This window comes from Megascapheus bottae, chromosome 19, assembly GCF_031878675.1.
Source record: "Megascapheus bottae isolate mThoBot1 chromosome 19, mThoBot2.hap1, whole genome shotgun sequence".
NCBI classification, from domain to species: domain Eukaryota; kingdom Metazoa; phylum Chordata; class Mammalia; order Rodentia; family Geomyidae; genus Megascapheus; species Megascapheus bottae.
The window spans coordinates 18,911,814-18,937,794 of NC_143527.1; positions in this window are offsets into that span (position 1 = coordinate 18,911,814).

A 25,981-nucleotide genomic window follows, 5' to 3' on the forward strand; every position below is an offset into this window, starting at 1 on the left:
CTGGGTAAACAACTGCCTCACACTGTGTGTATTTATAAGAAGAGGCATTGTGCTGTGGATGGTTCAGAGGCTTCTGTGCTTTCTCTCCTCCTTGCTTCTCCTCTTGAGCAAGCAGCTCCCTCTCTTCCTGTTGATTTTGGTCTTTGGGCATTATAATGCATCACTCTGTGATATACATCACTGGAGCTGCTCTGAGATGGAAAGTTGTGTTTTGCTTTTTTTTTTTCAATAACAAGGCAGTATATCTTTTGTTGTTGCTGGTTTTGTAAAAAGGCAAGATTTACAGAAGCCATGTTTTGCCAGTTTGAATCTTGGGAGTCTTTAATAAAAGGGCAGTGATTGCATAGCGGTCTCCTGTCTCCAAGTCCAGTAGCCAGAAAGCCCACTCAATACAGTTAGGAACCAGGCCAGAGATCACAGAAACAACAGATACAATACCAACAAGCCAACTCAGCTTTGATGGAGAGCTAAATTGGGACGCCACGGTAACTGGAGAACAGATAGGAGACAGGACAGAGGACCAGAACATGGAGGCATCTGGCATGGCACCTAAGCTGACCTAAATAGGGTCAGAGCAGGGGGCAGGGTCGCAGGAAACTTCTAGTCTCAGGTACTGGATTGACAGGCCTAGGAACCTATCAGTCAAGTGCCCACCCTGTCTCCAGGGATGCAGGCACCACTCATTACCTGGAGGAGGGGGGCTTCACCTTCTTCCACCCTACTTCAGTTATGGCCTTGAACTCAGGGCCTGGTGCTGTCCCTGAGCCTCTGTGCTCATGGCTAGTGCTTTACCACTTGAGCCACAGTGCCACTTCCATTTTTTTGAGTTAATGCTTGGAGATAAGAGCCTCAAGGGGACTTTTCTGCCCTGGCTGACTTTGAACCACAACCCTCAGATCACAAGGGTAAGGGTAGTAAATATTGATTGCTATCATTTTTTCCCACACACAAACAAATTTCAAATATCTCCAGCGTGCAGCAGAATATTGAATTATGCGTAGTGAACTATTAAAGAGGCCTAAGTTCTCTCTCACCAAGCTTGTGTTTAGGGTTTCACTTCCATGGGGATCTGAGGATTATGAAAGAAGGGTAAGGGATTAGCTCCTGGCTTTCTTACTTAGCCAAATGGAGCCTCTCATCTTGACTTGATTCCTCAGTTAGTTCAACCCATCCATGGACCAAGATTCTTAGTTGTCTGTGCCTGGAAAAGAATATGGCATACTATCTCTTTCCACGCTCATGTGTCTGTTTGTATTGTCTTCTTGCTCCAAAGCCCCCAGTCACTGCTAAGGATCATCACAGCGAAGCTTCTGTTAACTCACTCAATAGAACTCCTGGTGGGAAGAAAAAAATACCATTCTAAGTTCAATCAGAAACACATAAGAAGAATGGTATCAAATAGCAGGAATAGAAAGGGATAAAGATAATTTTTTTTTCAGTCATGGGGCTTGAATTCAGGGACTAGGTGCTGTCCCTGAGCTCTTTTGCGCAAAGCTGGCACTCTACTATTTTGAATTACAACTCTACTTCTGGTGGATAATTGCAGATAAGAGTCCTGTGGACTTTCCTGCTCAGACTGGTTTTGAATTTCAGTCCTCAGATCCCAACCTTCTGAGTAGCTAAGATTACAGGCATGAGCCACCAGCACCTGTCTAAGATGGTTCTCTTTTAAGTTGTGGGGTTATAACATTGGAATATATTAAATTGTACATAGCAAGAGGTTTTACCACATATGCATATAATGCACTTTGATCACGTTCATCCCTTCTACTCTCTGGCTCTTGTCTTCTTCACTTACAGCTGCAGCTTGGGCAGCATTACTGTCTTACAAGTCGGTGCCTGAAGGCTTGGAAGCAGCCAGATAAATATGTGATGTGAAGTGGTATGGGCTTCTAGTCAGAGGAAGTGGACCCAGATATTTAAGAAATGTTTCTCAATTAGCTGATAACGCTTGGTTTCTCTTTCATGGACAACTCTTAGGCAGTCTGGTGGAGACTGTTGTGATTAGGATGGTCCTCCAGATGACAGCTGAGACCCTCACGAATTCACGCAGGAAGGAGAGCCATGTGCCAATCCAGGCTCTGACACTGCCTGGCTGATGACCTTGGACCCTTCACTCAACCTCTTGTGACTGATTTCTTTTTCTTTTCTTTTTCTTTTGTGATAGGGCTTGAACTCTGGGCCTGGGCACTGTCCCTGAGCTCTTCAGCTCAAGACCAGTGCTCTACCACTTGAGCCACAGCGATCCTCAGATCTCAGCCTCCTGAGTAGCTAGGATTATAGGCGTGAGCCACTGGTGATGGGTTGTGACTGATTTCTTATGGCCTTTCCATGACGGTTGAAGACTTCATACAAAAATTAAATCAGTCTAGAGAGAAGCTTCTTTTACAATCTGCTAATTTCTCCCCAGAACATATATGTTCTATGAGATACTTTGCAAAGGCCACTAGGGCCTAGTGCCAACTGAGTGGCTGGCCTCACAGCTTTTCTGCCATAATACAACCAGGCAGCTAGGAAAGGGAGTGAACTTACCCACAACTAAAAGACAGCTCTAGTATTATCTGTGATGTCTTCTCTACTTTTTATTTACAGAGAAGCATACAGGGAAATTATTCCTAATGACGATTGCTGGATAGTGTATATATGGGTTTATTGGAGGATGATTAAAGCTTTCTGAATTGTTTATGAGTTCACAAAGTGAAAGTTCTAGTAGAATAAGGACAATGTGAATTCCTGTGGCGATTGCTTCTGATCTCAAACAGAGAGAGACATGATTACAGAGGAGAACACAGTTCTGTTGATAAACTGGATGGTGGAAAGCATTATTTCAAAACTTTTTAAACCACTCTATACATAATGTATATATTTTAGATGTATATATTTCATTGTCAACACAATTCTGAAATGACAAACAGTGATGTTAGCTTGGTAAAAGTCCCTCTGAGTAATGAAAGGACGCATATGTCATTGTGGGGCCCCATAAAAACATAATTCAAGTCACTTTTATAATTCAAAATTTTCTAATAGTCACATATAAAAAGTAAACTAGGCTGGGCACTGAGAGTTCATGCCTGTAATTTAGGTACTTTGAATGGTGAGATCCAGAGTATCATAGTTCAGAGCTAGCCTGGGGAGAAAAGTGCACCAGATTTCATCTTTAATGAAGCAGCAAAAAGCCAGGCTATAGGTATAGCTCAGGTGCCAGGGCTCCAGCTGAGCAAGCAAGCCCAATAAATATGAGGCCCTGAGTTCAAACTCCAATCCTACCAAAATGTAAGATGAAATAAAAATAAAACATGAAATTTATTAAAATGCTATATTTTTATTTAGCTAGTATAGCCAGAGTATTGTCACTCTGAGGTGCAATCAATATTAAAATATTAATTTTAATAATAATGTACTAATATATAACCTGTATAATGTAAGATGTAGTTATAATAATTAGCATTAATGATTATTTGTCTTTTTTTTTAGCACTGAGTAGAGTCCCAGTGTGTCCTTTCACATCAGCATATCTCAATTCTGACTAGCCAATGAGCCAGGCCAAGCCCACCCCAGTGCCTCTCTCCCTCTTCCAAGCAGGACCCACAGGCTGAAATCAGTAGGTTCTCCCACTACACAGATCATTCCAGTAGAACCTCCCACCACGCTGTCTGGCCTCTCCTTCCTCCTTGGAACAGAAAAAATGGTTTACATGGTTTATCTCACCATCAGGATGCCAAAACCATGGGGAAGCCTTCTCCCCACATTTCAGGCAGCTCAGTGAGTTCTAAAGGCACAGAGGCAGCTTTGCTCTCTGGTTCCTTTGCCCTGCCCACTGAAGCCAGTTTGCTTTTAAAGGGATGAGATGTCAACCGTCTGGGAGAAAATGACAAACAATAAGACACAGTGCTTGTGGTATAAGGAGGCTGGCTCCATAAAGCTCCTCACTGGCTCTTTAGTTTGGGAAGACAGCCTCATAAAGCACTCTAAGACAGGTGATAGATGCCCGGGGCCTCCTGGCCTACTGTAACCCTAGGCAGCGATCTGGGGCCATGGCCTGAGAGCACGAGGTAGAGCTCAAATTGCACCTAGGAAGATATTTGCTCCCTTGTCACACTGACTAATCCATATCTCTGGCAGTGGTTATTCTGGGCTTGGTCAGAAACATAGGCCTCATCAGATTTGAAATATGACATTCCTCCTGGAGGAATATTATATATAATATTACCATATTAGTATTTGTGTTCTTTCCCAAAGACTAGCATCTCCTTGGATGTTGGTGAGGTTTGAACCTGAGCACAGGCCAGGACCTGAGCAGCACCCCTCCCTCCCTAGAGCTCTTCCCATTCCAGCTGTTTACAAGGGGTGATGTGGTCCTGGGTTTAAGGTTTATGCCTTAAGCCCAAAACCCAGTGAGAAACTGGAGCTTCTGGGTTTGTAGGGACAGGCTCATTCCCTTGTTTCTTATGCACAATATGAAGCAGGACATGCCAGATCTACATAGGATATATATGCAAAGAATATATACCCTCCTAGAAAAAGAGGCCAGGTTACATTTCCAACCAGCAGATTTTTCCCTGTCCACATAGGCATGAAGCCCTTCTTGGAGGTTGGTTGGAAAGATGCAATTTACCCTGGGATGGTAAGACTGGGATTCCGACTTAAAAGTCTAAGCAGGTTGATTGCTTATTGATGTCTTTCTCTCCATAACTGTCTGACTCTTACTGTTGAAAGAAGCTCCTGGGTACCTAAAGGATTGTTTTTGAATTAAGTTCTCTGTCATTTTGGCCTCGGTGTGAACCAATAAGACTGTATGGTGACAAAAGTGGGTTTCTTCCATCCTCTTCTCCCTTATTTTATGTAGTGAAATAAAATCAAGTACCAGGAGAGAAGCCATCAAACAACTGGGCCTGACATTTGGCATTTATTTTTTATTTACAGAAAGAGTGAGAAGAATGCATGGGAACCACTCATATTTTATAAGGAATGTGCCTCCACATCCTATTGTGATATAAATACAAGGGATTTAATGAACATGCATGGCTCATTTTCTGGGTGGTATAGTCCAGTACTCTGGTGGCCAGCCCAGAAATGGCCCCTAGAGCTGCCCATTTTCCTCACCTTCTGGAAATCGGGGAGATTTGGCCTTCTTACTACCTCAGTTGTATCATCTTTCAGGTGGACTGAGGTCTCTTCTACTGTAAGTCTCTTTCTTCTGTGATCTGGAGCTGTCTGTTTAAACATTATTGGACAACTTACTTCAACCTGAGAACTAGGAACACAGAGACAGGTTTATGGAACTTTCTGTCTCATGGAAGAGACAGACATTATCATTGTCAATGACACAAAAATTGTAAGAGCAGAGCCTTGCTGAGAGCTGACAGGGATGGGAAGTGACTTACAAGGGGTGCAAGTATTCTTCACAGGAGGGAAACAGCAATCCTACTGTGTGGTGGCTGGCTAGCCTTCGTGGGCTTCTCCTGAGAGTCGGTGTCTGTGGTACCCTCAACAGCTAGAGGAGGAGAGGTTTTAAAAATATGGTGCCTGAAAGAAAAGATTGAGGTCCAAATCCTTGTATCTCAGGTGAGCTCCTTGTCCTTTCTGTGCCTTCATTTATGTGTCTGAAAAATGAAGATGTGACTGGTTGGTTACTTGTAGCCCATCTTTCTCTGATGCTCAGTCCACTGAATCTGGAACCTGGCTATCCAGGGATGAAATCTAGAAGGTTCTGGAAAAGAAATGCTCTGGCCTCAGAACACTAAGAATATACACTGCCAAGCATGAGCCAGGAGGTTATACCTGCTCAGTGTCTGCTCTGGTGTAGACAGCCTGCTCCATTTCCCCTTCTCCTCTCCCCCCACCCCCACTCTGTGATATGTCCCACGGGTATCAAAAAGACCTTGTGATGGGGCCAGGAGTTTGGCCTAGTGGTAGAGTGCTTGCCTAGCATGCACAAAGACCTGGGTTCAATTCCTCGGTACCACATACATAGAAAAAAGCCAGAAATGGTGCTGAGGCTCAAGTGATGGAGCTCTAGCCTTGAGAAAGTCCAAGGACAATGCCCAGGCCCTGAGTTCAAGGCTCAGGACTGGCACACAGAAAAAGACCTTGTGATGAAAAATAAATGGCGCGGAATGGCATGGTTGATTCCAGTGGAAGAAGGTGCTATGGCCATTTTTATGTGGACAGAGAAGGTAAAATGTAAGAGCCTGTTGATGGCTCTTCTACACAGCATTGCTTCACAAAAATCCTACACGAAGTCCTCCGTGATTTGGTCTTGCTGGAACAATTTGTCCTTGCTCTGAATATTCTCTTGTCTGTTGTCAGGCCTGCTCTTGATACAGTAACATGATCTCCCTTGTGTTATGGGTATTTGTGTTCTTGTCCTCCTAGACTTCCAAATGAAGCTATATTATTTATTTCTTAAATCTCTGCCTAATCCTCATAAATAGAATAAAACATCCTAAGAGCCAAATAAATGATGCTAAATGAATGAATGTTGTGTGCCTAAATAAATGCATGTTATAAACACAAGAATATCTGCAAAAGTCCCTAGGCGCAGAACTTTGGTCATTGCACATATTTTTGAACCAACCCTTCTCCCATTCCCTCTCTATTTCTGGATCGTAACATGCCCCCACTTCCCACATCTTATGGGCTGCTTCATGGGGTTGAGCAATAGTGATATTTTCACTGAAATAGCTTTAGCTGAACCTTAGCCACCTTGCTTTGATGACATTATTAATAGTGACAGGTTCCAAGGCCTACCTTATGTACTGGCTGTTTGGTTGCCAAAATGGGAGGTTAATAGGTATACACCTCCCCGATTTGACCCTGATACTGACCTTACACTCATTCAGAATCTCTTAAAACCCCATGAGATTAATATCTCTGAAGAATGGCTAGGGATGTGTGACTACACTTAGAAAAATACAACCAATGATTGAATTGGTAGCTCCGTCGGATATTAAACACTGATGATAAACAATGTACACCCCAGAAGGCAGCCATGTAATTCCACTGAAAAACTAGGATATAAATTTGGTGTCTTGACTTGGAGTCAGCTGGTCTAAGGAAGCCTTCTCTTCCTGAAGATGTTGAGATGGGGAGGTCCACTATACCCCGGATGGTCGCAAGAGAGGAAAGCATAAACCGATTTTGGACTGTCATTCTTCATGTCCTTGGCCCATCCATGAAGTCCATAAACAATAAAATCAAGGACTTCTACCCAAGTGCTCACAAGCATTATTTGCCCAGAGCATGGGGGCCTCCACTGCTATACAACTCTAAGCTAATAAATTTCACATATAGACGAGGCTAATCTCAGTGATGGTGTGTCTGCAGTGAGGATGGTTACAGAAACACATGAACTTACTACTGAAAAACGTATTTGAAACTCACCAACATTTTGAGACTATCCCCCTGCCAGTAAGAAGCATCACATCTTGGAGTGCAGAGAGATGAGCAATGCTGACGAGATGGAATCGAATATGAGCAAGTAGTTCATATTCAAAAATACTATGACTAGTGGTAAGCCAAAAGCCTCACAACTACAGAGGAAAGACAGAAACTAAACCTTCTGGTCAGTATCTTAAAGCATAATGTGTACTGTGAGACCCCTGCCCTCTACTTCCACAATGTTCATAGCAAACAGCTTGGTCTCTAGAGCCAGAGTTGCTTGGTTTCAAATGCTTCCCTAACTGCCTCCTTCTGAATATCAGTGGTCAGATTTCTTATTCTTTCAAAGTTCCTCTCATCTATTAAATGGTTAAGCTAAACATTAAATCCCTTCTAAAGAAAACCGATGTCTAGATGGTCCTCTGTGAATTGGTGCATCTCCTCCTACTACATTTGCTAGAATTTGTTGGTGAATATAAACTAGAAACAGATTGCCCTTCCTGAGAATAGACTGAAAGAGTAGTTGAAGGATATATCCAGAATATTGTGGAGAGAATTACTGGATAATTGAAGCTGTCACCCACTTTCACATACTTCGTAACTAGAACTCTTGGCAAGGTTTGCTGGATGGGGTAGGGTGTGGGTAGATGGATGAGTGGACAGGTGGCAGATGATTTGATAGATGGATTGGTGGAAGGATAGATGACAGATGACTGGATAAACAATTACGTAGTCCACTATTGTGGACTACACCCTTTGCACCCTCAATGTGAAGAGTTAAAGGCCTCTGTGAAGTAGTGGTGGTTCTTTGGATGATCCCAGGAACTTTTCAGCTCATCCAAGTCCATAGATTTTTCCAGATCAGTTTTGGTTACCCAGAATTCCTGCATCTTTCCCTTTCATCCTGCAAAATCTTAGTCGAGTTTTACATTCTTTGCAAACTTTTCTCTCATCACCCAGGCTTGCACTTTCCCCCCGAACTTGTCAACAATGAATCTGGCTGACATCGTTTGACTTTCGATGCTAATTGCCTCTATCTGAATCTGTGTCCCAGGGATGGACTTCTGGCCTAGCTCACAGCATCCACCATGAGGCTGTACATGTGTCACTAGTACAGATAAAGCATGGTAACTGCCAACCTAGCTATTGTTCTTTATACTGAATATTGACACTAAACAGTTCCAGGCACTGCACTGAACACTCCAAATGTATTATCTAATGTAAGCCTCAAAACAATCTTCTATGACAGGCATGTTATCATATTAGAAAACTGAATTTTGATAGAAGTTGTGCCCTTCTCACTGACATATTCTCTCCCTTAGAATATAGATAGGCTTCTAGACCAGAGACTATAGTTTTAGTGATGCTGTGTATATATTGGAAACCGTATACTTGGAGAACTGAGCCTTAATGAAAGAAGTTCCGCCACAGGGAGACTGCCATGTTGTGATTAAGCCAGGGCAAATGGAAGCACATAGGCAGATGCTAGGTTTTGAGTCACTCCAGCTGAGGGGCCAAGCATAGTAGTCTTTGGATGATTCCAATCCCAAATTTGGAGTTTCTCTCAGCTTTCAAATCTTCCCAGTGAGGACTCAACTTTTATAGACATAGCCACCTCTATTACAGATATTTTTTTTTTTTTTGGAGCCACAGGTTGGTCAAAGAATTTAGGAGCTAGAAGAACAGGAGAAATGATCTATTAGGATGCCATTAAAGAAAAATGGTGAGCAGCTAGACAAAGTGGTACAGCACTGTTACTACTGTACCCCTGTGGGGTTAGAGGTCAGCTGTGTGTTTTTTGTTTTTTGGGGTTTTTTGAGATTACTGGGGATTGTGTTGATTAGCTGATTCTTTTGTGGTTCATGCCAATTGTTTGTTTTGTTTTTCTTGGAGGATGGTTTGAACTAAGCATGTGGAGCCATCTTACCAGGTTGGCTTTTACTTCTGTGTTTTATGTGGCCCCTATTGGTATTTTCCTGTCTCTCTCCTCTCCACCCAGCTTCATTAGGGATAAGCTTTCCTGTACAATCCCCCCTATACCTTGTCCAAGGTCCTGACTGAATTTATGAGCATACTTTAGTAGCTATTGAATTTGGAGGTAATTGTTGGGCACTGATGATGCAGAGAACAGAAGCTTACTTGCCTAAGGTCCCTCTGTGGCAAAATAGGATTCAAATTCTGAGGTCAGAGCTCATGTTCTGGAATTTTATACTGTACTTTGCAATATATGCTCAGGATAGACTGGTACACGAGGCCCTGCCATGGATGGTCTCACATCCTGGAGAGCAAAATTGAACCCTGAGAAATAAGATGTAGGTTGGGCCCAACTGGGTCTTTGGGAAGGAAGAAGATATGGAGGGGGTGAGGCACAGGCCTTGCCTCAAAGAAAGTGACTCCTAACACATGAGTGAGCTGGGGAAGGAAAGATTCAAATCTCTTAGAAAACCGCAAGAAGATGCTCTCTCCAGTGCATGCAAAATCTGACGCACATCCCATCCTTCTGGGTACTCCGCTTAGACTTTAGAAAGGGAGAAAGCAGGAACGCAACAAGGCCCATGGCCAGAACAGCAAAGATTCAGGGCATGCTCCCCTTGAAATATATTCCTGCATTCCTGAAGAAGAAAATAAAAGCTGGCCGGAGCCCATCTCCCCTCAAATACAGGCAAGTGGTCATCCATCTTGGGCTTGCTGTGTTTTAGACTTGGCTTCCCTTGACTCAAACCCTGGCAAAGACCTTCTTGATGTTGGCTTCAATGCCTGTATCCTAAAGTGCTATCCAAGGAAACATCGAGACTAATTGCCTCCTTCTCACAGTGGTTGAACTGAGCCAAGCCTTGACTTTGCCAGGACCACATCCCTGTGTCATCCAGGGAAGGAAGTTTAGGAAAAGTTGGTTCACTGCAAATGGATCTGTGCAGGGAGGTGTAGGGGATTCAGGAAGGCGGGGCTGGTGTCTGGTCTCAGAAAGCCAAGACTAATTCTGTAGTCTAGTCACTCGTCAAACATTTAGTGTATCCGGGTGATTGTTCCCTGGTAGGCTGAGCTGGTCTATCTGCTGGGCCTTTTGTCATGTTAACTGCAGCCGATCAATGGATTGAGGTCAGGACTTCTGATGTAGGTGCAAGCTTAGAGGGAAAAAAGTCTCAAAGATTCATTTTTTCTCGTCTGGTAACACTCCGGTCACTTATTTTTTCTCAGTTAGCCTCTGCCGCTCTAAAGTGGATATTGATCAGTGCTTTAATGCAAACCTGTCAAATTAATTTTGCAGACCTGGGATATGACTGGCCTAAAATTGCTTCTGCATCTGTTGTCTGCAGCAAGCCTATGAATTTTAATCACGGTCAGAATGGGTTGGTGGCTTTTTTTGTTAGAAACTTGAATAGGAAAGGTTTAAACTGTAAATGCCAGGGAATGATGCTGTTTTGTTCTTTTCAGAAACTCATGTGGTGGAGGTCAAAGAAATTATTATGTCGGGTGTATTCTTGGCAGATGCTGCGGGAAGCTTTGAGGCTAGCTTTCCAAGGAGCTGAGCCCGAGGAGCACTGGGGCGGCAGTAAACACCCAGGTACATATCTGCAGCTCCGTGGAGCAGGCATCAGATGCCTGTGCAATGTGCCACCCTGGCAAATTGCTTATTTGTTATCCAAGACAACTTTACATCTTGGTGATTCCAGAGTTGGCTCTGCTTCACCTACTCCTAGTACTTTGGGCAGGGTGATAACTTCCTGAGACTCAAGCTCAACCTCAGGGAAGGGCTTCTCTGAGCCAGACTGTGTCTCCTTTGCCTGCCTGGATCAAGAGTCTGGGTATAAAGGAACATCTCAGGTGTACTCTCAACCTGTTCCCAACATCCACCACCCTGAGTCCTGATGAGAAGACCCTCCCCTGGCTAAGATTCTAGGAATGAAGCCACAGCAGACATTCCATTGCTATGCCCATTTCTGGCATTGTGGCATCCACTACCACTACCACTGCCACCACAGTGTCGTTCTGCTGCTTGCAACACTTTGGCATGCATCCCAATTGGACCATTGAAGCAGACAGGCTTCAATGGTAGGAACTGGTGCTCCCATGGGAAGGAAGATGGCAATGACACCATTTGCTTAGGAGTTCTGTGTCCACCACCGTGGGACAGCTCCCACATACAGCCTTGGTGAGTTCTCATTGCACAGAATTATTGGGAAGTGATCTAATAGCATTTGGTCTGCGCTCTAGGTTCTCATCATCTGTGAATGCAACTTTGCCTATGCCAGGTGCTGTTCTCAGTGCTTCTCAAGTTTCCACTCCATCCTCACAGAAACTGCATGAGGATGGTACACTTGCTCTCCTTCTCTGTTACTTTATTCTTTACTAATAGGGCTCTAAGCTCCTCTAAGGAACAACCTCCTCTACTTCTTGTGTAGTCAAACAGATAATTGAAGATGGAGAACCACAGAGTCACCACGAAAGGGTTGGGAAAGTGTCTGGGGACAACATTGGTGGGAACTGGGAGATTCAGGTTCTTAGAGAGAAGAGAGAAGACAGGGAGCACCATGTTACCACATACAGGTAAATCTTACCCTTTCAGCAATAGAATTGGAAGGCAGACATCCTATAACTGGAAAGGGTGGAAGACAAGCAGCTCAGAGCTTGACCACCACTAGGTCAGAGAACTGTGTATTGAGAGGCTCCCAGGAAGCCCCAGATAGCTCACATGAAGGACCATGGCAGCAGAGTTTTGACATTTGCTATGCAGACACTATTAGCCTGTGAGAGGAAGGATACCCAGCTACCTGTTTGGTAAAAAGACACTTGCCCCATTCTCAACTCTCCTGGAGGAGCCGGCCAGTGAGAGGAAAGGGGCTGGAATTGTCGCAGAAGCTGGCCAGCAGCCTTCAACTCTTCCCAACTTTCCCTCCATTCTCTGTCATTACTTCTCCAGACAATGTTCAAGGGACTCAGTGTCCCTCTCAAACTGACTGGGGGCCAGGCAAAGAGATACCACACAGAACGCAACTGAAAGTACACTTCGAACTGAGTAGAGTATTAATACTTGAAAAAAATCAGAAAGTTTTGGAATTTAAGTGGTCATTGAAGAATAGAGATAGGAGATAGTGGATGGGAGGGTTGAAAGGAATGATTGGACAGTCAAATCTACTCACCATGGGGAAATTCCTGAGTAACTGGGCAAATGTGCCCCAGTAGAAGTCCACAGAGCATCCATGCATCATGGACAACTCTACAGCCCTGCACAGAACCACAAGACTCTTATTCCTTTATTTTGGACCAATGGGTCCTCTTCCCAGATTCCTTGCACCCAACCTGAAAGCATTCTTATCTACTTAAAATCTTTAAGAAGGCCCAGTGTTCATGACTAATAGACAAAGTATACCGTTTATCACGGGCAACTCAGTGGCATTTAAAAATGTGAGTTATGAAACTTTTGCACAGATAATGACAGAACCTCAGGGTCCAGAAAGTCAATTGTCACCATGACTGTACCCCTTTCTTCACTCTGTTGTTATCATCAATCTCTTGGTTGTGCAAGTGGCAGGGATGTGGCTGCAGTCAGCCCCTGCTCACTCTCAACTCCTAAAAATGAGAGAATTTCGATCTCATAAATAGATTTCAAATCCCCAGAAAGGTCCCTGATTGGCCAGGTCTGGGTCAGAACACTTCCCTATGGCCTGGTCGCCTTTAAGGTCTGTAGATAGAGCAACTCAACCTGGGCCCCAGCCCTCAACATGAGACAGTCTTCTCAATAGGGAGGATGAGAATAGGAACCATGAGCTAGAAGTATGGAAAGCATCAATTCCAATTCGAGAGCTATACAAAGTTTCATTAAACAATTTGTGGCTGGGCCTAACTTTGTGCTAAGTCTATTTTATCTCAGAGATTTCAGTGCCCTACCTGCCAGGAATGCCATCTCCAGCCCCATTACCTCCGATGTGGTAGGAAAGTCTCTGAAATGGGAGAACAGGTTTCCACCTCCTTCCTCAGCCTTCTCTCTACGCCAAGCAGAAAGCCAAGGATGTGGGAGGCGCTCAGTGAATGCATGGTGAAGCGTGTCTGCCTAGGTGAATGAATGACTCTGTGAATGGAAGAAAAGGAAATGGAAAGCTATTAGACACACACATACCCAGAGTTCACCTAACCACACAGTTTCCTGCCCTCTGTTTGTGTGCTGAAAGCTCTGTGCCCATAATGTCAGGTTGGGCTCCTCAGTTCCCGAGGGGAGAAATGAGGGCCAGCCCTCTGTGGTCTCCAGGAAAAGGCACAGGGCTAGAGATCAGAGGAGCTGTCCTGCCATTAATTACCCAGGTGACCTGGAGCAAGCCACTTAACCTACCTTTGCTTTGGTTTCATCATTCATCAAATGGGGTGACGCTATCTGCGTGTGCTCACCCTATTAACCTGTGAAGGTTAATAGCATTTAGAAAAACCTGAAAGTAGAGCATGGAGCTGGAGAAAGTAGGTACCTCAAATCTCCATCAGTGTGCTCAATCATTGCAGAGCTCCATTTTGGTGTTAAGGTGTTGGGCAAGAGGAAAGGCATAGCCCTCCCCATAAAGGAGCCCCTGCTCGTGAACAAGATCCCCCACCCCCAAGCACCAGCGTGTCATGTGGCCTGTGTCAGCCCTGAAAAGGGAAGGTTGAAAGGTGAAAGAATATTTCTTCCTTGCATTGTCTTTGCTTTATAGAGCATTGTTAATTAATTTGGCGGCTTTAGCCATTTTCTCTCAGCATTTTTGGTTGTGTGTGTATGTGTCGTTGAAATAATTTTCTTATTCATTAATGAGTGAAAAAAAATCTGGTACATAGGATCATTTATATTTACATGAAAATAAAAATTGTATCTATTTAATGGAATGAATGGATGCATCAACCATCAGATCATAAATGCAGTGAGGAAAGTAGGAAGGAGTAACTGGAATGCCAGCATCTTAGTTGGGCGCTGTCCTAGATGAACAGCTGTGAGAGGAGCTATGGAATGATGGCATAGAGCTGTGTGAGGCCTGTCTGATGAGAAAGGGATGATACTTCTCATGCAGATGAAAATGGCCAGAGATCAGCCTGGAGCTGGGGGCAGGGGCGGGGCAGGTGTTGGAGAAAGGAGGAAATTTATTGGGTTACAGTAAATGTGAGGCAAGATACTAGGGTAAGAGGTGCAGAAGGCACTGGTAGTCCCCTGGAGGTTGGATCAAGACACAACGTGGTCCCAGAGAGGCTGGCGGGGCACGTGGGCAAAATGTTAGCAGTGCATGAACATAGGGGGAAAGGCATTTGAGTTATTGGTATTCTCCCTGGAGCCTTGTTACATGCTCAAAATTACGTTAAGATCAAAAGTGAAACAAGAAGGGCACGTGAGTTCCTGGTGAACAGTTGATTGCAGTGGGTGGGGAGAAGGGGTAGAAAGGGGTAGAGAGTGGAGGAAGTGGTTGCCAGTGAGAAAGTTCTCCAGGGAAAGGAACAGAGAGGAAAGAGAGGTCATTTTTCAGGATATTTCTCTGGACTTCTGATTTTTTTTTTATTGCTGTAGTAAGAAGTTGTCACAAATTTGGTGCTTATAAACAACACAAATTTGGGGCCAGGAGTTTGGCCTAGTGGTAGAGTGCTTGCCTATCATGCACGAAGACCTTGGTACCACATACATAGAAAAAAGCCAGAAATGGTGCTGAGGCTCAAGTGGTAGAGCTCTAGCCTTGAGAAAGTCCAAGGACTGTGCTCAGACCCTGAGCTCAAGCCCATGACTGGCAAAAAAAAAAAAAAAACCAACACAAATTTGTCACTGTGCAGTCCTGTGGGTTGAAATCCAAACAGGTCTTACTGGGTAAAAATCAAGATTCAGGAAATGCCATGTTACTTTTGGAAGCTCAGAGGAAGAATTCATGTCCTTCCTTAACTTTTCCACCTTTTAGAAGCTTCTCTCTAGTCTTGCTCATAAGCCACTAGTGGGCATTAAACTCACCTGCCACTTGTACCATCCTCTGCCTGCCAGTGAATCTGGGCTAGCCTTCCCACTTCCAAATTTTAAGCCCTTGTCACAATCATGTCTTTTCCACATATGGTAGCATATCCACAGGCTCCTGGAGATGAGGATATGGAGAGCTTTAAGATCATAAGTCTGTCTACCACAAGTTGGAACTGTAAGTTTTGCTGATGGACTAAATTCAGGCATGAGAGAGAGGAAGGAAACCATGGAGTTTTCTCTGAGCTTCTGAGCCATGATAGAGCCATCACTCAAAACAAACAAGTCCCTTGGGAGAAGCACACGAGGTGGGGTGTAAGAGCAAGGGACATGACCATTCTGCTCAAGATGCTGTATGTTTGGATGTGCAGGCTGCAGTGATTTCGAGTCTTGTGCAAGGGTTCAACATCCCCAAAGAATGTCATACAAGTCCAGACCTAACTGGCTTTCAAGGGAGCTCCAGGTACGCCTTCTTGGGGCAATAAGTAGGTACTGAGTCCCATATAGCCACCCAGAACTGAAGACATAGCAGATAATAGAAGACGAGATGGATATATTGCAGGTCAGACAGGCTGGAGTATGTACATGTAGCAACGGCCAAGCCCAGCTATCACAAGGCCTTAACAAGGCTAATGACAGGATATAGAGCCAGGACACTGTAGCAGACTGTACATAGTAACAATGCTGGCTAAGAGTCCAGGTACACCTATATTATGCAGGACTGGAAAGAGGGCAGGCATACAGGCAACTCACCTGTCTCTAGAAAGCCTAACCAAGGCTTGCCCCATCCTGCGGCTCCTAAAATTTGCAGTTGAAGGGACATGCGTGTACTGGGTGCAGGGGTATGGAGAGGTGTGGAATGAAGGAAGAGGCCTCCTTTCTCTTTGGGAACTGCTGCTCTTAAATCAAACAATTCAATCCAGGTGGAAGAGTGTTGGCAGCTAGGAGGGGAGAAGAAAGAGAAACAGACGATAAAAAAAAAATCAATACCACTGCCCCATAAAATAAATTGAGATTTGTGGAATTCACTTCCACCTGACATCAAAGATGCCGATTTGGTGAATTCATTTAAGACCAAATTGAAAATGTATCATTTTAATCCAGATCCCCAAGCCACCCCCAGCTCTGTGGCAAAGGCTCTGGAGGTTGAGTTTACAGCAGCTCCCTGTGCTCATTTGGGGCCAATTGATCTCCATTGTTCTAGAGAAGCTTCGCTCAAGGTGGAGGCAAGAGGGGGGGGGTACCCTACCACCCAAAGGCTGTGGTGCCTCCATCCAGGGATGCCCCAGGAGCCAGTGATGCTGTCTGGTTTGGCCACTTGGCAGGGGCAAGGCTGGCCAGCTTGACCTTGAGCAGCGGGTCTACGGCAGCTCTTTTTGAGCAGCTGAGACCTGCATGCTTCTCCCTGTAGAGGAGTGTCTGAAGAAAGGGAAGACAAGTGTTTGACATCTGCATACTGTGGCTCTGAGTTCCACTTCTCGGAACATTAGTATAGGGTGAGCATGATGGTGTGGATGGCTGAGAAATACTGAGAAAGCAGCACGAGTTATCTTGGGTCAGACTTCAAACCAAAATGGACAGAACCAAACCATATTAAGTTAGATTCCAGAACACACCTAAACCAAGGTTTAGGATTCAGCTTGGCTCTGGAGACTTACCTCAGCTCAAGGTCTGGACATAGGCATAGATAGGGTCTTCAGGCTGGAAGGATTCGGATGGTAATCAGCCTTAGACTGTGGAAAAACCATCTGTGACTCATGGGGGCCACAAAGGCCAGGGCAGCTCAGGCATGAACGGGAGTGGGCGGGTCTGTGGTCCAGCAATGCAATCAGGTGGTTATAATGAAATGTCTCAAATGAGACTCCAGTTGCATGGCTTGGCAACCATGTGTTTGCTAAACCTATCTGCATCCGTTTCCACATCTATCAGGTGGGAAGGGGTACGAGTGGTCTTATCAAAGAGGACTGTCCAGGACCCTTACATGGGAAAGGGCAAGGCACTCAGCATGTTGCTTGAGAGATGACTGCTGCTCCATAACTGTATAATTATGATGATCACTAGGGGACTTGGGGGCCAACCACTGAACTTCAGTGTTCTCCTGTGTAAAGTGGAAGGGTTCATTCAGATGCTCATGACATAAAGGACTTGTGGAGCTCTGCCCCTGGGGGACTCTTCTCCCAGGGAACCGTGGCCGATCAAGGCCAGTCACTGGAGCGGGTCAGTCTAAGCAGATTCCAGCCCTTACCCCTAAGGACCCTAAGCGTCTGGGAATTTAGAAAAGAGAGGGAGTCAGCACAGAAAGAGGCTTAGGGTGGGCTGTAGTGTCTATCAGAGAGCCAAATCCATGGCTACCTTTACCCAAAGCCAACACAGCCTCGCAAAGCCCATGCTCTGGGCTTCGGGGTTGAAGGCTGATTTGACCTCCTCAAATTGAATGTTCGCTTTAGCCTAGATTTACAAAGCCATTTGTTAATGCTCCTGTGCACAGGCTGTTTTCTCTAGGGTTTTTAAAGAAAAAGCTCATTTCAATGTAAAATTCACAGCCCCAAATTGAAATGTATTCTGAGCCGAGTGAGCTGTTCAGAATTTCCAGGCCCTGGTGATGAGCAGCACGTCACATTGTAATTACACCTTTCTTTGTGCGTCAGCTGCAGGCCTGGCGAGGAAAATGGAAGATAATGCTGACCCTTTAGAGAAGAGAAGGGACTTTTGTGCTTGCTCCCTTTCAGCGGAACACTGCCAAGATGATGTGGGAGAGGGACACCTGAATCAATCTATCAGCGGAACAAAACCATTAGTATCTTCAGCCTCCTTAGCCAAGATTGGTTCCACTCAACAGTTTCTGGAGTTTAACTCTTATATCTTCAAATGCTTTGCAGAGAAAAACTTGACGCATCTACTTGCTTGCACATTTTGATTCATTTTCACTCAGATATCAATCCCTAGCATCATCCTTCCCAACACAGGCATGCACACACATCATACATACCCATATAGTATACATACTCACACAAGACATGCACATTTAACTTTACTTACAGATGCTAACATATACATGCATAAATACACACGTACCATACATACATGCATGCTGTATTTCATGAGGTTACAAACAAAGCCATAAACTTTCCTGTTTATTTTATTTAATATCAGCAAACCTTTAATTGTATCAAATGATTCTAAGATGATCATAGGAAATTCTTGTCACTTATTTTAGGCATGATGACAATATCATGATTAAGTAGTAGAATACATTTAATCCCTTTATTATTACTCTTAGGAAATTCTGAGTGAAATATTTAAGGATAAAGTGTCAAATGTTTGCAACTTACTACATTCACACAACTCAGACAGAATAAGAAAGAAAAGAATCTGGGTCAGGAGTTTAGCCTAGTGGTAGAGTGCTTGCCTAGCATGCACGAAGACTGGGGTTTGATTCCTCGGTACCGCATACATAGAAAAAAGCCAGATGTGGTGCTGAGGCTCAAGTGGTAGGGCTCTAGCCTTGAGAAAGTCCAAGGATAGTGCTCAGGCCCTGAGCTCAAGCCCCAGGACTGGCAAAAAACAAACAACAACAACAACAAAAAAAACCTGTCTTGTATATTGGCCCTGTGTATGTTGATTGCACAATGCCTTCGAATTTTGATACTCCACATATAGATATAATTTAATAAATAAGCACTTAGGGTTTGCATAGTGATGGAAAATGTAGTCGATTGTTAAAGCATTTTAATTGTACATGGGACGTCTGTGATATTTCCATATCTGTATATCATGTGCTTTGATCATGGTCACCCCATCTAGTACTCTTTTTTGTTCTCTTCCCTTCTTTTTTCCTTCCAGTTTCAGTGGGTTATCGTTATGCATGTTTATAATATACTTTAATACCTTCTCCTTTTGCATTTCTAATGCTGCTGATCCCATCCTCCAATAGCTCCTGTTGGCATGCATGCTTTTCTTCTTTTCCAGATTGAGACTTAACATATGAGATGAAACGTGATGTTTGTTTGCTGTAGTAATTGCCCTTGGTTCGGAGCTGGTTGGGGGATCCCACACCAATGCACATGAACAACCCATCAGGCAGTGATGTCTTGCTTCTTCCCTGCATACTATCGGTCAGTGAGGTTTGGATCTGCCTCAGCCAGCTTGCTACCAGCCTGAAGATAAACTCCTGGAACATAGCAGCAGAGATGCAAACAGGCTAGAAAGTGCTTGCCCTAGGACTTGCTGTTAGGAGAGATTACAAATCCCTATTTTGAGTTGAATTCTCTGTTGCTTGCAACCCAAAGTATCCTGATTGATAAGACACACACTGCTTAGTTTCTACCACATCAAATTACAGTTGGTTGTATAGGGTGTCTATTCCTGCTTTTATCCTGCCTGGACCAGTGTTGTTCCCTAAGGACAGATATTTTTGTCAGATTCATCCTTTATTCTCAGAATCCTTCTCCATGACTGGCATGTACAAAAAGGGAATTTGCTATCCATGATGTTGATGCATCCTAAGGTCTCCTGGGTGGTTTCATCCTAAGGTATTCTGAGGGACATCTTTTGGAATAAGGGACATTCTTGTCCTTTTAGGAATGAGGTGGAATATAAATATATAAGTGGGAAGGAAGGAGGAGCAAAGGCTTAATTAAATGTATCAATTTAATGTTGTTTCTTAGGAAAAAAGAATCACAGGGTAAGCCTTACCCTGGAACAGCATTGCTCTGAAGCTCTTCCGGTGAGGAGACCAAGGAGAGCAGAGAGGAACAGCGGGGGCTGGACCTGCAACACTGGCTTGGGCACTTTGTTCGCCGAAGGCTGTGGGAAATTCCGCACTAGCCTACTTCCTTATCCTTGGGGCCAAGGTTAATTGTAGTTGTCGAGGGGTTTCTGATGCCTTGGCTAGTTGGGTGGGGGCCCTCACTCAGCTGCCTTCTTTAGTTAGGTGAGTCAAAAATTACACTAGCATAAAAAATGGTTTCCAGCGGCCTCACAGTCACCCATTGCCTCTTCCATTTTGGAATTCCACCAGAGGCCTTTTTTCTTTTTCCCCAGGCAGGAAACAGTGCAAAATCAAGAAACAGGAAATTATAGAGGAACCCAGACTAAGACCTCAGACCAAGGTATACCTGGAAAACAAAGGGGAGCCCCAGGGTTCACACTGTGGTCACACGTCAGAGTAATGCGGGTCCTGTTCCTACCTCTTCTCAATGGTCAATAGATCCTCTCCAAATAGCACTCACCACCTCACTCCCCTTAGAATCTGTAGTTCCCCATTCACCTTCTATCGTTCATATTAAGGGATGTACTGGGGAAACAAAAAATACATTGTTTGCCACTTAAAGAAAAGAAATGAGGCATGAACAGAAGTAGATCATATTGTACTCTAATGAATAGTACCAGTTTCTTCTCCTGTGATCAAGCTGCATTGCTAACACATCATATTGCATGCAAAAACAAAACAACAGCAAGACACTGTAGCGCACTTACCAGAGAAGATCAACAGGAGCTTTCTTGTGCCTTTTGTTTCCCCACCTGCAAAGTAAGAGACAATAAAAGCTATTTGTAAGCATTAAGTAACTTAATACGTATGAAGTGTATTATGCATGTGTGACTATGCATGGTGTCTGGCTCATAAAAGGTTTTCTAGGACTTGTTGCTATTATTATTAGTTCCAGCTACAACTAGAAATTGTGTGGGATTTGGGGTCAAATGCAGAATAGGAAGCTGGTTGCCTGTGTTAAAATAATTAAATGAGGGGCCTAGTGATACAGTGCTTGCCTAGCATGCATGAAGACCCAGGTTGGATTCCTTGATACCACATACATAGAAAAAACCAAAGTGGTGTTGAGGCTCAAGTGGTAGAGCTCTAGCCTTGAGAAAGCCCAAGGACAGTGCTGAATTCAAGCCCCAGGACTGGCAAAAAAAAAATTAAGTGAAAGGCTATTAGACTGAGGCGGCTCTAACACCCCTGGTTCTTATATAAGTAAACTGAAACAAAATTCAAACTCATTTCCTATGTCTCTAATTTAAAAGAAAATTAGCTAATCACAGGAGGCCAACTGGGCACTGCATTGTCTTGCACTTTCCATTTGAAAGGTCAAACAAGGCAATTGCTCCAACATTGACCTGTTAAATAACTTACTTGCTTTGCTTTCCACATATAAGGAAAAACATGAATCCTTTGGCTCTCTGGGCCTGACTTACTTTACTTGACATAATTTTTTCCCAATCTTCACATTTCTTTCTTTACAAACAGTGTGATATCCTTCTTTCGAATAGATGAGTAAAAAATCCATTGTGGGCCAGGAGTTTGGCCTAGTGGTAGAGTGCTTGCCTAGCATGCACGAAGACCCGGGTTCGATTCCTCGGTACCACATACATAGAAAAAAGCTGGAAGTAGTGCTGAGGCTCAAGTGGTAGAGTGCTAAGCCTTGAGAAAGTCCAAGGACAGTGCTCAGGCCCTGAGCTCAAGCCCAGGATTGGCACACAATGGTGTGTGTACATACCACATTTCCCTGATCCATTTATCCACTGAGGGGCATCTGGGCTGATTCATTCTTTTCTATGGTGACTAGTTCTGCAATGGACATGGTTATGTTAGTGGTCATACTGTAACCTAGTTTACAGTTTTAGGTAAATGCTCAGGAGTAGAACTGCTGGAGCATAGGGTAGTTCTATGTTTAACTTTTTGAGGACCCTCTCCACTGCTTTCCAGAGTGGTTGAACAACTTTACATCCCCACCAACAGTAAAGTCTCCCTTCTGGCTGAATCTTTGCCAGCATCTGTTCTTGGTTTCCATGATAGTGAGCGGCCATACTAACTGGAGTAGTATATTATCTCAATGTTGTTTTTTATTTATCACCTTGCACCAGGATCAATTAAGAATGGATTAAAGACTCAATATAAGACTTAAAACCATGAAATGATTACAGGAAAGAGTAGGGGAAACGTTAGGGCTCTTGGGCACAGGTAGACACTTTCTGAGGAAAGATCTAGAAGCACAGCAAATTAAAGAAGACTTGATAAATGAGACCTCATCAAATTAAAAGGTTCCTGCATGATAAAGAACATACATAATAAGCTAAAAAGACAATCTACAGAATAAGAGAATTGCTGGGCTCTGGTGGCTCACGCCTGTAATCCTAGCAACTCAGGCAGGATACTGAGATCTCAGGATCATGATTCAAAGCCAGCCTGGGCACTAAAGTCCGTGGGATTTTTTTTGTCAGTCATGGGACTTGAACTCTGGGCCTGGGCATCACTGTACCTGAGCTCCTCGGCTCAAGGCTACTTCCCTACCCCTTGAACCACAACACTACTTCTGGTTTTCTGGTGGTTAATTGAAGATAAGAGTTTGGCAGTCTTTAGTACCCAGGCTGGCTTTGAACCTCAATCCTCAGATCTCAGGCTCCTGAGTAGTTAGGATTACAGGCGTGAGCCACTGTGCCTGGCTGCCTGGCTGTGAGACTCTTTATCTCCAATTAACCACTAGAAAACCAGAAGTGTAGCTCAAGTGGCAGAATGGCTTCTTTTTTTTTTTTTTTTTTTTTTTTTTTTTTGCCAGTCTTGGGCTTGAGCTCAAGGCCTGAGCACTGTCCTTGGACTTTCTCAAGGTTAGAGCTCTACCACTTGAGCCTAAGCACCATTTCTGACTTTTTCCTATGTATGTGATACTGAGGAATCGATCCTGGGTCTTTATGCATGCTAGGCAAGAACTCTACCACTAATCCAAACGCCTGGCTTGGGCTTTCAAGCTTCTAAGCCTGCATTTACCTCCACTGCCCCCATTTCCTGACATGAGAACTGGTCCCAGCCAGGCAGACACACCTCCCTACTGTCACTCAAATTCACCAGATCCACAACCCCCCACCCCACCAAGCTCACTAGTGCACTTGTTTGTACTCTGCTTCCTAGTGACTGGCTATATGGCTGTGTGGCAGGAGGGCTGTTGGGCCACGCTTTTGTGTTTGGTCCTAAGATTAGACAGTGAATGAGCATCAAACAGGATCAGACAGATCCATTACTATGGAGATATCTTTAGGCCTAAGTAGCTCTAAACCAACCAGCCTCCTCTAAGAGTCCTGTACCAGGTGCAGTTCTTACCCTCAGGTGCAGGTCCTAGTGTGGACTCTTCCTGAGCAAGGCTCAGCGCCAAGAGGTTATAGATAGGCAGGCAGGCAGGCAGACTTGCTAGGCTAGGCAGCCCAAGGCAGCTCCTTCCCCTTCTTTCATAAACTTAGTACCTTCAAATGGAACCTTGAAAGTGTTTTCTCCTACTCCACATCTGGAAAGGCAGTAGCTGGAAAAAATGATCCTTGAGTCAAGACCAGGTACTGCTGACTCATGCTGAAATCTGAGACTTGAGGTCCAAAGTTAGCCTGGGCAAGAAAGTCCATGACACATTTCTCTCTTATTAACGACCAAAAAGCTGGAAGTAGAGATGTGTCTCAAGTAGGAGAGCACTAGCCCTGAGTATAAAAGCTAAGGGACAATGCTCAGGCCTGAGTTCAAATCCCAGCAGTAGAGTAAGACCAGAGCTCTAAGAAAAAGCATAGCTTGCCTTACTCTCTCTGCTATTCCCCTACTCAGGGTCCCACTTCTGTCCTACCTCTCCTCTCTCCCACCCTATGCTTCTAGACTGACCCCTGAGAGCCTTCATGGGAGTCGGTTAAGCAGACCTCCAGTGGTGGGATGTTCTGTGATTGATTCCCCCCACACAGAGAATGTACACAGAAGGCTGCAAGGTTCTGCTCCTCCTGACACTGTTCAGGTCATTCTAGTGAGGTGGCTGCTTTCAACTCAGTGGGTCCTCAGCAGTGGCTCTTCTTACTAGCAAGTTGTTGTTTTTTTCTGTTTCTGACAGTGTGATATTGCATATAATAACAATTACCAATGACCTCCACTGGGTTGTCCAATCTCATTATTGCCAAGGCATTTGGTACCTGCCACTGTCAATTTGCCTCAGCTGAGCCTTTATTCAGTGGGATATGATAGTGCTGTACAGCAATCTTTTTCCATTTAAATAGTTTAATTGAGGAAAGCTATCAGATGTTTCCAAATTTAATGTATACAACAATTTGCTTTTTCCTATCTCTTTTCAGAGTTGAGTTGGAAGAAAATGACATCTGATTCTTATAGAAGGAAAGCAATTACATTTTGGCGTCTGCCTTCCCCGGCTTGCATATGTTTTTAAACATAAAAAGAAATTCTTAATATGTAATTGTCAGGTAATAAAAAAGGAAAAATATTTTACTTTGCGTTTATGAAGTAATTTTTCAAAAGCATAAGGGAATTACATGTTAATGTTTTATGTTTATGACTGCACTCTAATACTGGCACTATTTCTTCAAGTTTAGATCTTTTTCCCCCTCTCTGAAGATGAGAGCTGAGATGATCAGATCTGACTTCAGTTTTACTTTCTTGTCAGTGATGGCCTTGTGTACCCAAAGGTTTGTTGGTTTGTTGGTTTGTTTTCTCCAAGCTCCCTCTTCAGAGTTCCTGCCTTCTGAACTATGATGGCACTCTGCTTTTTTAATTTGACATTGAAGAGTCTGCCCATCCAGACTCTGAGCTTCTTTCAAGCAGATGGAATTCCTTTTGCATCCATAGTTCTCCCTTAGCAAAGGGTTCAAACTAGTTGATGCTCAACAAGCACTTGTTGAGTAAATGTTCTCACTGAATTAGCCAATATGCAAATATCAAATAATTAGGCTGTTGTTCTAGTGCCCAATGCATGCCTAGGAAAATAAAAGCCTAGAGAACACAATGAAATTGGTAGATGAACAGATGGATGGACGGATGGACAGATAGGAAGATGAATGGACAGACATTGACAGAAAAAAAACTTATCTGACCTTTTTAACCAACTGAATTAGGTATAATAGTTCCCTGCTCAACACAAGCATTTCTCTTATCTTTCTTTCTTTTTTCCTTTCTTTCTTTCTGTGTATATGTGTATGCATGCATCCACATATATAAACATTTATATATGTACACAAAATGATTACATTAACCTCCTATTCCTCTCTAGCTGTCACTTGACCTTTCTGCTTTCCTATCCAGAAAAATGTTTAAATATTCTATGTGGCCTTTCTAGGCTGTCCTTCTATGGTCCAAATGGTTTCTGTCCTTGCATCCCACTGAAATGTTTTTTTTTTTTTTGTAGAGACCCCTATATAAAAGTTACTTAAAATTTCGTTATAGGAGGTAATTACCATTGTTTTACTTTTTAAGTATAACATAATACAGGAAAGTGTGCAAATTGTACATATATAGCTCAGTGGAATTACTATAAAACCAATATACATGCATCCACTATAGTTTCCAAAGTTGTAAGCTTTGATATTTGACAGCACAAGATGGCCCCATGCAGGTCCATATATATCAGTGTTCTGTCAATGTCTTAATCATTATTTGCTCTTACATTTTATATGAATTTTTAAGATTGCTTTATCAATCTTTAATGCTTTACACACATATGCATACATCTTCATCATTCATCTCTGTTCACTGGTGTCTGTTTTGAATGTTTTCCATAATATTCTTTATGCTTATGTAGTGATTTACATATATGACTATATGTGTACTTCCTGGATGATACCATCACAAAAATGGGTCACAGATAAACCTTCCTATATTTTACTTTCTTCATGCAAAAGTAA